The sequence below is a fragment of the Melospiza georgiana genome, chromosome 28 (assembly GCF_028018845.1).
Source record: "Melospiza georgiana isolate bMelGeo1 chromosome 28, bMelGeo1.pri, whole genome shotgun sequence".
In the NCBI taxonomy this organism is placed as follows: Eukaryota; Metazoa; Chordata; class Aves; order Passeriformes; family Passerellidae; genus Melospiza; species Melospiza georgiana.
Genome location: NC_080457.1, coordinates 521,876 through 535,646, shown reverse-complemented (window position 1 = coordinate 535,646; position 13,771 = coordinate 521,876).

The following is a 13,771-nucleotide window of genomic DNA, read 5'->3' as shown; positions in this document are numbered from 1 at the left end:
CACCCCAAATCCCATTGTTTTTCCTCAAACCTTCCCAAAATTTATCAGTAACTCATCCTGTGTGGAGCTCCATCAACCCCATTGATTTTTAATCCAATTTTTGGGGTTGAAATCTATCCCTTCCTATTTCCAGGTTTGGATCAAAATTCCAGGAAAATCATGGAAAGCTACAAAAAGTGCTGGAAGTTCAATCTGGAATTAGGAGCTAAATTCTGCCAAATTCAGCCAAAAAAGGGAGTTCTCTCCTTCCAAAGGGGCTTTTCCAAGCATTCCAAAAATCCGTGAAAAATCGGATATCTACAAAAAAAAGTTTTGTGATCAGCACCGAGGTGGGGGGGAAAAAAGCAGGTTTTCGGTGAATTATGGAGTCTGTCAGATTCCAAGGATAAAAAAAACCAAACAGGAGTTGATTTTCCGAGATATTTTAATCCCTTTTCCCGTTGTCTTCGGGAACGGCCCTAACGGATGATTTTCATTAGCGGGGCCGGAATTTATGGGGTCCCAGCGGGTTCTCCCAAGGTTAAATAATTTAAAGGAATAAACCCCTTATCCGATGTAATCGAGCTAATGAAGGATATCAGATATTTCCACGCCGGGGGAGAGGGGGATGAAAAAAAGCCACAAAAAAATGGGATTTGGGAAGCACAAATCTCGGCGTAAACATGGGGTTTCCAAAGGCGGAATTACGGCGGGATATCGCGGGGCGGCACCGCGGCCATAAATAAAAAATCAATTCTTAATGATGAGGGCGCCTTGTTCGGGAGCATTCCCGGGGTTAAACGGGAGCAGGGAAGGAAGGGGAAAAGCGGGAGAGGCGGGGAGGGGCAGGGGGTGTTAATTTGATTTACGGGGATGCGATTCCTCAACGGAATCTCCACGGAATAATTGTTATTATATCTCTGCTGCCAGATGGCTCCCGGTGTAAACAGCCAGCGACAACTCCGGCGTCGGCCCCTTCCCTCCCCTCATCTGAGGAAAAAAATTCCCTTTCTCCCCATCAATTGATGGCGAAAATAAATAAATCTGATTTTTCCCGCTTATCTTCATCTTCCCCCCGCTTTTCAACTCCAACTCACTCCCTGTTTTTTTTTTTTTTTTTTTATGGTTTTAATTTTTTTTAAAATCAAAATGATTTTTTTAATGGCAAAAACCCAAAAAGAAATTCGAGTGGAAAACGAAAATCAAAATGATTTTTTGAATGATAAAAAACCAAAAAGAATCCAGGCTAATGATAAAAAACCCAAAAAGAAATCTGGGCTGGGAAATAAAAATCAAAATTGAATTTTTTATTGATAAAATTCCCAAAAGAAATCTGGGCTGAAAAATAAAAATCAAAATTATTTTTTAAACGATTAAAACCCCAAAAAGAAATCGGGGCTGGGAAATAAAAACCAAAAGGATTTTTTAAATGGTAAAAAAAAAAAAGAAATCCAGGCTGGGAAATGCATCCAAGGAAAAGTTTTAGAGTAGGAATTTCAGAGCAGGGAATAAAAAAGGGTATAAAAGGGAATATAAAAGGGTATAAAAGGGAATAAAAAGGAATCAGCTGCTGCTCGGGTTGGTTTTACTCTTTTACAGTGACAGATGTTCCCAAAAAGTCCTTTCAGCCTCAGAGCTGCGGAGATTTTTCCCTTTTGTTGGAGTTGAAAAAGGTTGGAAGGGAAAAAGTGGGATTGTAAAAAAATCCATGGAAATGGTTGGGAAATTCAGGGAGGCCAGATTTAAATCAGGATTTGGATATTCCTGGGTTTTAAAACACCCTGGGATTTACAGAAAGCATTTGGAAGGACTTCTTTTATTTTATTTTTGCTTTATGATGTCTATTTTATTTTATTATATTTTATTTTATTTCATTTAATTTTTAATTCATTTTATCTTATTTTATTTTATTCTATTTGGACTTTATTTTACTTTATTTCACTTTATTTTATTTTAATATTTTCCCCTTCCCACTGTTTTTCCCATGCTCCAAAACATTTCCTTGCAGCTCTGAACCAATTCCCAGCTTTTTCCCCCGTCTCAGATGTCCAGAATAATTCCCATCCCCATCTCCCCTTCCACATTCCCAACTCCAGGAATAAATGAATTTAAAATTCCAGTTCTGCTCTGAGGGAGGGAATTCTGGGACAGCTGAAAAACTTCTCCTTATTCCAAGGGGACACCTGTAGCCAGGAATGATGAGCATGGAATATTTAATTTTTGTGGAATATTTGACTTTTATAGAATATCTGATTTTTATGGAATACTTGTTTTTTATTGAATATTTGATTTTCATGGAATGGGAATTTTGGGGCATCCTGGCCAAAGGGATCCATGGAGGATCCTGATATCCTGGCCCATTGAGAGTTCTTTGCTCCCATCACTTTTCCCTGGATTTGTGGATATTCCAAAGAGTTCGGGCTTGGAGAAGGGCAGGCAGGGCTCGAGATGGAGGCAGAATTTTGGGAAAGCACTGGGTCAGGTCTGACCCTGAATTCCAGGGATTCAGGGATTTTGGAATTCCAGGGACTCAGAGATTCTGGAATTCAGGGATTCTGGGTGATGGAATTTCTGGTGAGGCCGAGGCCTCTTCCCCATCCCCACACAAAATCTAGGAATTTTGTTTTTCCAGTTTTCCTCCCTTTTCCCAACAAACCCCACATTTCCAGGGACCTCCCTCAATCCCATCCCTTCGTTTTCCCATTTCCCATTTCCCGTGTCCTGCCTCACTCCCGGCGACCTTGGAGCGGCAAATTCCGGATGGAGCCGCGGAATTCCGGCTCCTTCCCAGCGGATCCTTCCCGAGGCGGCTCCCAAACAACCCCAAGAGCGGCTCCTGGGAATTTTCCGAGGTTTCCCGGAGGGGTCTGGTTAAAGATTAACCGCGTCCCCGCATTCCTGGGGCCCGGAATCGTGATGGATTTCCCCAGGTGCGCCGCGCTCGCCCAGGTGGAACGGGAGCGCCGGGCCGTGGTGACATTCCTGGCCCTCTCCGGGGGTGATTCCGTGGCCTCCATCCCAATTTTCCGTGCTCCCTGCCCCTCTGGAATTCGTTTATCCCCTTGGGGATCTCAGGGGGGGGGATACTGGTTTGGATTCCTGCCCGGAATTCTGGGATTTTGGCTTTTATCTGGATTTTCAGGGGGTTTTGGGCGCCGTCGTCACTTTGATTTTTCCGCCTCTGATTTGGGAGGAATTCCGTAGTTTTGGTTTTTATCCGGATTTTCAGGGAGGTTTTGGCACCATCACTGCTTTGATTTTTTTACCTCTTGGCCGGTTTGGGGTGAATTCCATGGATTTGGATTTCCATGGTTGAATTTCCATGGATTTCTGTGCAATTCCAAGAGAAAAGGGAAGGAATAAATCCCCTGGATGGACACAGGGATCCTTTGGGAGCTCAAATATCCCAGCCCTGGGAAAGCTTTGGATTGGGATCCATCCACAGATATCCAACCCCACCTTGGAGTTCCAAACATTTGGGATTTAGGGGTGCTCCAGCACCTGGGAAACCTCTTTGGATTGGGATTTTTCCCATAAAAATCATCTTTCCAGCAAAAATATCCAGGTTTTTCCATTCAAAATTCATCCAAGGAAAGCTTTTCCCAGGGAACTGTTGGGATGACCCCAGGTTTTAACCTTTGATCTGGGCCCGTTGTAGGAATTTTGATTTATTGATTAATTTTATTCCAAATCCCAGCATTTTAAATTAAAATAAAAATTCCCAACTATAACAAAACTCCATTTTTCCCCCTTTTGCCAGAAAATTCACTTCTTTTTTTTTTTTTTTTCCCTTAAAAATAAGAAGGGAAAATGGATTTTTGTGGCACGGATTAATGTCAGGAATAAAAGCCGGAGAGGGAAGGGGGCGGATGTTTCATTTCCCGCCGGGTCACAGTGCAGGAGCTTGGAATTCCTTCATCCGGAATATTCCCGGATCGATGGCAAAAGTCCCTTTTTTGGGACCTCTGCCTTGATTAACTCCGGAATTGCTTTTCCCGACAAATCCCGGGATTTTATTGCCCATTTTCCCCCACCTTTGTCATTCCCGGGGCATTCCCACATTTTTCTCCTTTTCCTCAGGGATTCTGGGGCTCCTTCCAGAGAATTCCAGGGCTGGGCCAGCTCAAATCCCATCCCAGAAGCAGATTCCCGGCAAAGCCTGGGAATGGGGCTCCAGGGGAATTTTGGGATGGGAGAAAAGAGATTTTAGGCTGGAAAAAAGGGATTTAGAATTGGAATTAGGGGGAAATGGGAATTCAGGAAAAATCCCTTCCTGGCAAAGCCCAGGAATGGGGTCCAAGGGGAATTTTGGGATGGGAGAAAAGGGATTCAGATTGGGAATTTGGGAAAAATCCCTTCCTTTGGAGGAAATGCCGGGAATGGGGTCCAAGGGGAATTTTGGGATGGAGAAGAGGTTCCAGGCTGGAAAAGAAGAATTTCCATTGGGAATTTGGGAGGAATTCCTCCCTGGGAGGGTGGAGAGGGGCTGGCATGGATTTCCAGGGGAATTGCAGGATTCCACATCCCTGGAAGTGCCCAAGGCCAGGTGGGAGCAATCCGGGATAAAGGAGGGGTGGGAATGGGATGAGCCTTGAGCTGCCTTTATCCCAAACTATTCTGGGACTTTCTGAGGAGATTTTGAAGGAGAATCCTAAAACTTCTCAATCCTCTTCACAGGAGGACAGGATTGAAGCCTTTTCCATGGATTTTTATGGGAATATTTAAGGACTTTTAAGTAGGGATACTTGGGAATATTTAGTATTATTTAGATCGGGATATTTGGGAATATTTAGGGATATTTAAATCAGGATATTCAGCAATATTTAGGGATATTTAAATTGGGATACTTAGGAAAATTTAGGAATATTTAAAAATGAATACTTAAGGATATTTTATTAAGGGCATTCAGGAATATTTAGGAATATTTATAATGGGATATTTGGGGGTATTTAAGCTGGGATATTTAGAGATATTTAGGAATATTTCTGTAGTAATATTAGGGAATATTTAGGGACATTCACAAACATTTGGGGATATTTAAATACAGATATTTTGAGATATTTAAGGACATTTATACAGGGATATTTGGGAATATTTAGGAATATTTAGGAATATTTAGGAATATTTAAATCAGGATTTTTAACATTTATTTGGGAAAACCCCAAATCCAGCAGTGGGAAACAGAAGCAGATCCGAGATCTCCCTCTTCCCTTTTATCCTGAGCTCCGCATCCTCTTTTCCCCTTTATTTCCAGGATTCTCCCGGAATTCTCCCAGGAATCCGGGGGCTGTGTGAAAGAGGAGCTGTCCCTTTTTCCCAGGATGAATTCCCGGCGCCCGGGGCAGGGTCAGGGATGCTTCAGGGATCCGTTTTCCAAGGGAAAAAAATGGGAATGCTGTAAAAAAGGACGGATGGTGCCGGTGTCCGTCGGGCGAGGTCATTCCGCGGTCAAATCCAGGCCATTCCCGCCTGGAGTTCACGGCCTCGGCTTTTATTGGGAATTCTAGGAAGGATTGGGAAGGCTGCGGGTTTTCCCTTGGCAACTGCACGGGGCTGGAGCTCCCAGCGCGGCTTTGGGGGGATTTGGGAATGCTGGGGAGGGTTTTAAGGGAAAATCTGTCAAATCTGTGGAAATGGGAAGGGAACAACAAAAAGGGTTCAGTTTGGGGCAGGGAGAGGGATTTTCTAACCCCCATCCCACAGGATTTTCCAGCCCTGATCCCACAGGAATGATTAATTCCCATTAAAAATAACCAAGGAATAAATCCAGTAAAAACCTGGAAAATTCCAGCTTTTCCTCTTCTTTTCCAGAGGAAGTTTGAAGGGAAAGGGTTTTATGGGAAAGGTGAACACAGGGAGAAATCTCATCCCGGATTTGGGAAAGGAGGCGGATTTGGGGTGGGAAAAACCCAGGATTTTGTTTTCTGGGAAGAGCTGGAGTGGGGTTTTCCTGTAATTCTGCTATCTTCAGGATTTGGGATTCTAAAGGTGCCGGGGTCCTTGGGAGTTCTTAAACCTTTGGGATTCTGAAGCTCCCAAGATCCTCAGGAATTCCTGAACCTTCAGGATTTGGGATTTCCCAAGATTGTTGGGAATTCTTAAACCCTCGGGATTTGGGATTCTGAAGATGCTGGGATCCTCAGGAATTCTTGAACCCTCAGGATTTGGGATTCTCTCCCTAAAAATTCCGTATATTTTTTGCATCCCTGCTTCAGGATACGGAATTTCCTGCTCATTTTTCCCTCTTCCCATCCCTGCATCCCTCAATCCCAGTGCTATAAATGTTTCTCCCAGGTCTATCCCAGCAATTTTGATGCTGTTGGATCCCACTTGGGAGTTTTCCTGGAATTCCCGAGCTCTGGATTCTCCTCCCGACTCATCCCTCTGGATTGGGATTGGGAAAGACCAATCCTGGGTCTGGGCTGAATCCCTGGGAAAGGCTTTTCCCGGTTTTCCCCTGCCTCCGGAATGGGCAGGGAAAAACCAAATCCTGAAGAGAAGTCTGGGGATGAATTCCCGGTTTCCCAGCTAAGGGGAGAGAAGGGTCAGGAATTCCAGGCTGGGATCCGGCACCGGGAACACCGGGAAAAGCCCCGGGAGAGGGGGAGGAGGCAACGCAGATCCCAAAAGCACGGCAGGAGCAGGGAATGCCATCCCTGGGAATTCCCATTCCTGGGAACGAGGGTCCGAGGAGGGATCAGGGAGTTATTCCCAAGGTTTTTAATTTCCTTGGAATGTCAGAGCAGGAATGGCTTTTCCTGCAGGATTTCTCCCTGTGGATCCTTGGATTTGTGGGGTTTTCCAAGGGGGCCTTTGGAAAAACAGAAGAATTCTGGAATGGGAGGGAATTGGAGGCTCCGCTTGGAATTTTCGAGGCGCAATCCCTGATCCATCATTTTCTGCGAATGCAATGAAGCCGTGGCACATCCAATTCTCATTCCAGGATTTTCTCAGGGATTGGCTCCATCCCTGCCCCGCTGAGGGATTTTTTGGTGTCAGTGTATCCATGGAAGGGGAGAATTCCCGGTGTTTTTTGGGGGGTTCATTCCCGGCCCTTCTCCTCTTCCCACTTTGGAGATTTCCAGCTGGGAATGTTCTCCGGGAAATGGCGACACTGCCCCCTGCCTGCGGAGCCGGGAGGGACCGGGATACGGGATTTGGGATATGGGATTTGGGATAAGGGATGTGGGATACGGGATTTGGGATATGGGACTGGGATAGAGGATTTGGGATAAGGGATTTGGGATAAGGGATGTGGGATACAAGATTTGGGATACGGGATTTGGGATATGGGACTGGGATAGAGGATTTGGGATAAGGGATTTGGGATAAGGGATGTGGGATACAGGATTTGGGATACGGGATTTGGGATATGGGACTGGGATAGAGGATTTGGGATAAGGGATTTGGGATATGGGATGTGGGATATGGAATTTGGGATACGGGATTTGGGATACGGGATTTGGGATATGGGACTGGGATAGAGGATTTGGGATAAGGGATTTGGGATTTGGGATCTGGGATTTTTCGCTGGGAAGGGAATGGGCTGGGAAGGGAATAAGGAAGTGCTCAAATTCCAAGCACGGAATGAGCCGGGAATTTTTCAGCACCTGGAATTTCTTGGATCCTCCAGGCTTTAAAAAAAAAAAGGAATTTCTGGGATAAAGTTTTGCTTCCCTGCTCCAAACCCTCTGGAAAAGGTGGATCTGGGATAATCCCAGGGATCAGTGTGTTATTGGAAATTCAGGGAGCTTGGAATACGACCCAAATAATTCCAAGGAGAATTTGGAGTGGCATCTGATCCTATGGAAAATCCAGGATGGATGGGACGTGGGAAAAATGTGGGATAAGGGGATTTAACATCCAGAAAAATCCGAGGTTTCAGTATTTTAATTTTGGAATATTCGGGATGAGGCTGCAATCCCCGGGAGCATCAGATCCCGGGAATTTGGGGAGTGAGGATGGGCTGGAGATGGAGATCCTGTTTCTCTTTGGAAATGGCAGGGAAAAGCAGCTCCTGTTGCAATCCCAAGGCTGGGAAATAATTAGGGAATAGTGCAAAAAATGCAGGATTTGAAGTGGGAAAACCAACCTGGAACACTGATTGATTGATTGACTGATTAATTAATTAATTAATTCCGAGCTCTGCTCCCAGTTAACACCTCCAGAATTAATGGAGTCGCACGGGAGCGGGAATCACCGGGATAATTTTATTAGGAATAATCAGCAATGCATAACATCTTCAACTCCCTATCAACATTCCTGATTTTTCCACCCACACCACCTCCCATTCTGCACCTGAACATGGGAACAACTCCTGGATTTTCCCACCATTTTTCCATAATTTTCCCACCATTTTTCCACCTTACTCCAGGTGGAAAAAGCCGCCATTCCCGAAAATCCGGAGTTGGTTTTCTGAGCAGGGAAGGATTTCCACGGAGTGGGACCCAGGAATCCAACACATTTTCGATTCCCTATCAACATTCCCAATTTTTCCACCGACACCTCCCATTCTGCACCTGCACATGGGAACAACTCCTGGATTTTCCCACCATTTTTGCACCATTTTTCCACCATTTCCTCCCATTTTTCCAGGTGGAAAAAGCCACTATTCCCGAAAACCCGGCGTTGTTTTTCCGGGCGGGGGAGGATTTCCACGGAGCCCGGATCGTCGGAGCTAATTAGCGGAATGGCCCCATTATTTATCCAGGGACACGGAGTCCAATAATTGCTATTGCAGCTCGGAAGCGGCTCCGGGATATTAATTCCCGATTTTTCCTGTCAGCTCCGTACAGTAAAACTTCCAAATGGGCCCCCGAAGGTGCAGAAGCTCATTTTAATCCTCCTTTTTCTTTGGAATTGGCAGAATCTCCTTCCATAAAAGCCGGAAAAAAAGCGGGAGAACGGATAATATTTTGCTCCGAAGGAAGCCGTTAGAAAATCTTATTATTTTTCCACTCCCTGACCTTTTCCCGGCTTTCCGCTGGAGGAAAAGTTGCCTCGGATTTGGGGGTTGTGCTGTGGTGAAGATTTTTGGGGGGGAATCCAGGGAATGGGTCGGGTTCATTCCCTCTGGAAGCGGGGAAAGGATGGATTGGTGTCCCATGGAAAAGATTTTGGGTGGTTCCCATGGCACGGAAGATTTTGGGATTTGCTTTTCCCAGGATTTCTTGCCGTTTGTCCCATTGCATTTCCCATCCCTGTACCTCATTCCCATGACATGGAAGACTTTGGGATTTGCTTTTCCTGGGATTTCTCGGAGTTTTCCCCATTTAATTTCCCATCCCAGCACTCCAGGAAGATTCCCAAGGGATTCTCTGCTCTTTGGGGCTGGATTTTGGGTGGGAATTTGGGGTTTTCCTCACCCAAATTCCTGAAGGATTCTCCACTGGCTGTGCCTGGATTTTGGGTGGGAATTTGGGGTTTTCCTCACCCAAATTCCTGAAGGATTCTCCACTGGCTGTGCCTGGATTTTGGGTGGGAATGAGGGTGGGAATGAGCGGCTTTTCCCACCCACATTCCCAAGGAATTTTCCCCTTGCTGTGCCCAAACTTTGGGTGGTTTGATCTTTTTTTCCCAACCAGGATTTTCCAGAGAATCCTGGCTGATCCTTGAATGAAAACCCTGGGAACAGCACCAGGAATTCCCTTAAAATTCACCTGATTTAAACCAACCCCAAATCCCGGAACTCCCACAATTCCCCCCAGGAAAAATAGTGGGAAAAAGGTGATTCCTGGCTGAGCCCAATCCTGAAAATTCCTTGGTGGGCCGGGGAGGCTCCGACGGAAGAAATAAAGGCGGGAAGATCCCGTTTTCTCGGGGAAACTCGTAAAGTCGGTCGGAATCCGACATAAACCACAATTTACACCCGGCATTTATCCTGGAAATTGCGGTTCCGTGCGGCTCACGCAGGCGGATAAATCAAATTTTATGGGATTCTGCGGAGTTCTTCCAGGGAAACGGAAATTTAGTGGGATTTGAAGGCTTGGGAAAACAGGGGCCGTTCATCCTGGGAAACATCAGCTCCCACATGGAGAAGGATAAAAATCCATCCCTCGGGATTGGAGCTTTTCCTTAAAAAATGGCTTGGTTAAACATTCGAAGGATGAGCCTGGAAAAATTCCCAGGTTTTTTTGGTGTGTTCCTGGTTTGGGGTGGGAAAACTGGGCCTCAGTCTCCCCAAATAAAGGGATTTATGGATGATTCCCAGGTTCCTGTGTTCCTGCAATTTGGGAAATAGCTGGAGCACCCCAAATCCCAGATTTCAGCTCAATTCCTCCTCCAAATTCCCCATTTTTATCTCAGATCCCTCTAAATCCTAGCTAAAACCATTCCGGGACATCCATTCCCTGGGCAGGACAGGAAAAACCTTTGGAAAACTCTTGGAAGCGGAGGCTGCTTTCCCTAATTAATGCCAGCTTGTCATTAATCAATTGTTGATAATTAGGAGCTTTAATTAATCCCAGGATTTTGGGATTCCTGCTGCAAATATTCCAGAGGTTTTCCCGGGATGGGATCCAGGGGCTGCTCCAGCTTTTCCTGGTTTTTTGGGCGGGAATGGGATTTTTAGGGAAGGGGCTGTTCCCGTTCCCAATAAAAACAAGGATGGAGCCAAAGGCTCGGAATTTGCTCAGGGAAGGAGGAAACGTTCCCAGCTCTGGAATTTCCATGGGATGGGCCCGGATTTAGGGCCGGAGGCTCCGGTGGCACTTCCTTCCCTTTGGGGTGGGATTCCAGGCTGCTCCCAGGGCAGGAAGGAAGGAAGGAAGGAAGGAAGGGAGGAGATCCCGGTGGGATCCGTGGGCACCGGGAACGCCCCCGGATCCGAGGTTGCTGGGTCTGGAAAAGCCAGCTCCGGGATATTTGTGTGGGATTTTTTTACCCTCTCTTTTTCCCGGTTTTCCGTGGTTTTATCCATGGATCAATGGTCTGAGCCCACTCTGGTGGAAGGGGGTTGGAAGGAGATCCCTGAGGATTCCCAGTTCCTGGAATTCTGGAATTCCGGGCTTGGGGGTCACTCCCATTCCGATCCCATTCCGTGATTCCATGGATCCTCAAGGATCATGGATCTTTCCAAAGCAATCCTCCCGTGGAGCCAAAGATATTCCTGCTCCCTTTTCCCAAGGAAAAGAGCTGGATCAGGCTGGATCATTCCCATCCTAATTCCTGGAATACCAGGGAAAAATTCCAGATGTTTTCCGAGGATAATCAGGCCCTTCCCAGGAGGAGCTCTCCGGTGTTATCCCGGTTTTCCAGAAGGAGAAAACCCATCATTGGAGAGATAAATTGGATTTTCCAGCTTTTCCCGGGATCCAGCACCAGGCAGGGACATTCCCCATCCTTTGGGGTGATATCCTGGACATTTTCATTGGGAATTGGGATGACAGGACAGAGAGGATGTGTTCCAAGTGGGAAAGGAGGAGTTCAGGTGGGATTTTGGGATTCCCTGGCTCCCTGGAATTCTCGCAGGCCGCATTGGAGCACCGTGGGATAATGGGAATTGTCCCTGCACGCGGAATGGGATGGGAACAGGATGGGATTTAAGGCCCTTCCATCCCAAACCATTCCACCATCCCCTATTTGGGATTTTCCCTGATTTTCCAGCAGAACACCGCGGAGAAAACCAGCACGGATTTCTGGGAGCAGGTGGAGTTCTCCCCCTCTCCCCCCTCAGCTCCAGGACAATATTCCATCAATATTTGCTCGGGGAAATGAGGAGGTGCCGAAAGAGCCCCGGAGCAGCCGGAAAAGCTCCGGGAGGAGCAATGCAAACACACCTGGAGCGGGGATGGATCCGCGCCCGTCGCCACGGCGATAATCGGGATCCTCCGGGATGGCGGGAGCCGCTCCAGAGTGGGAAAGGGATAAACCCTGATGGACGCTGGGCAGGCCTGGGGCTGGGGTTTGGGGCTGGTTGTAGGGTTGGTTTTAGGATTTTGGACACGCTAGGGCTACTTTGAGCTTTTCCAAAGTGGGAAAGGGATAAATCCTGCCAAATGCTGGGATCCAAGGTGGTTTTAGGGCCGGTTTTAGGGCTGGTTTTAGGGTTTTGGGAATCTTGGGGTCACTGGGAGATTTTCCAAAGTGAAAAAGGGATAAATCTTGATGGAAGCTGGGCAGGTCCAGGCTGGGTTTAGGGCTGGTTTTAGGGCTGGTTTTGGGGCTGGTTTTGGGGCTGGTTTTGGGCTGGTTGTAGGGTTTTGTGGATCGTGAGGTCACTGTGAGCTTTTCCAAAGTGGAAAAGGGATAAATCCTGCTGGATGCTGAGATCCAAGATGGTTTTAGGGCTGGTTTTAGGACTGGTTTTAAGGTTGTTTTTGGGGCTGGTTTTACGGCTGGTTTTGAGGTTTATATCACCTTGAGGTCACTGGGAGGATTTCCAAAGTAAAAAAGGGATAAATCCTGCTGGATACTGAGATCCAAGATGGTTTTTGGGCTGGTTTTAAGCCTGATTTCGGGGCTGGTTTTAGGGCTGTTTTTACAGCTGATTTGGGGATTTTTGACACCTTGGGACCACCAGGAGCTTTTCCAAAGTGAAAAAGGGATAAATCCTGCTAGATGCAGGGATCCAAGATGGTTTTAGGGCTGGTTTTGGGGCTGGTTTTAGGGCTGATTGTAGGGCTGATTTCAGGGTTTATGACACCTTGGGGTCACTGGGAGCTTTTCCGAAGCAGGACTGGACAAGTCCTGCTGTACTGAGCAGGTTTGGGGTGATTTTAAGCCCGGCTTTAGGATCCCGAGCCCATCCCCTCCCCGCGGCCGCGCTCCGCATTCCCCGGCAGCCGCGAATCCCCGGGATAAAAAATGGGAAGCGTTTAAATGGTGAATGGGTTTCATGTTCCTGTCAGCGCCGAGGGTTTGTTCCCGTTTATAAACTCATCCGTTTGGAATGACATCGGTTTTATGGGAGCCATCAGCCCTGGGTGACGGCGTTCCCGTGTTCCACCATTACTGCCCGATTGGATTTGCAGTAAAGAACGGGAATGGGAATCGTAAATCTCCCGCCAGGAGATTTAGGGCTCCTGGAAGGGGGAATGGAGCCGTTCCCAGCGCTCCTGGAAGGGGGAACGGAGCTGATCCCGGTGTTCCTGAGGGGTGGAGGGGTGGGAAGGGGTGGGAGGTGGGTGTAGGGCAGGGAGAGGTTTGATCCCACTCTGAAATTCCACAAAAAAATGGGGGAAATGGGGAAGAGAACACGGTTTAATTCTGTTCCTTAAAATTCCACCAGAAACGGGGAAAGTGTGGAACAGAAGAACACTCTGGGAGGGAAAATCCTGCTCTGGCTTGGGGTGGGAATGTGGGTGGCAGGCAGAGGTTTGATCCCACTCTGAAATTCCACAAAAAATGGGAGAAATGGGGAGCAGAAGAAAATCCCAGGAGGGAAGATCCTGCCCTGGCTCGGGTGGGGCTGGGATGTGTCAATGCCAAACTTTGGATCCGTAGGCAAAGGGATGAAGGAGCTGGAAACCCACGGGAATGGCCCTGGAATAGCCCTGGAATGGCCCATTCCAGCTTTCCCCTCTCCAGGTTTCCAAAGGAATTTTAGGAATTCTCCATGGTCACTGGTCCTTCCTTGAGTATTCCAGGAAAACTCAGGATGGCTCTGCAGGCATTTCCAAGTGCTGCCCTTTGCTTTGCCCCAGCTCATTCCCACCAATCCAGGAATTCCTGTTGTGTATTCCCAGAGTTTTCCACGCCTCGGGAATGCCATCCCAATCCCTGGAAATACCATGGATTCCTTATCCACCCTTCCCATCCTCCCTCTCCCATCGCTTCATTGTCCTCGTGTTTT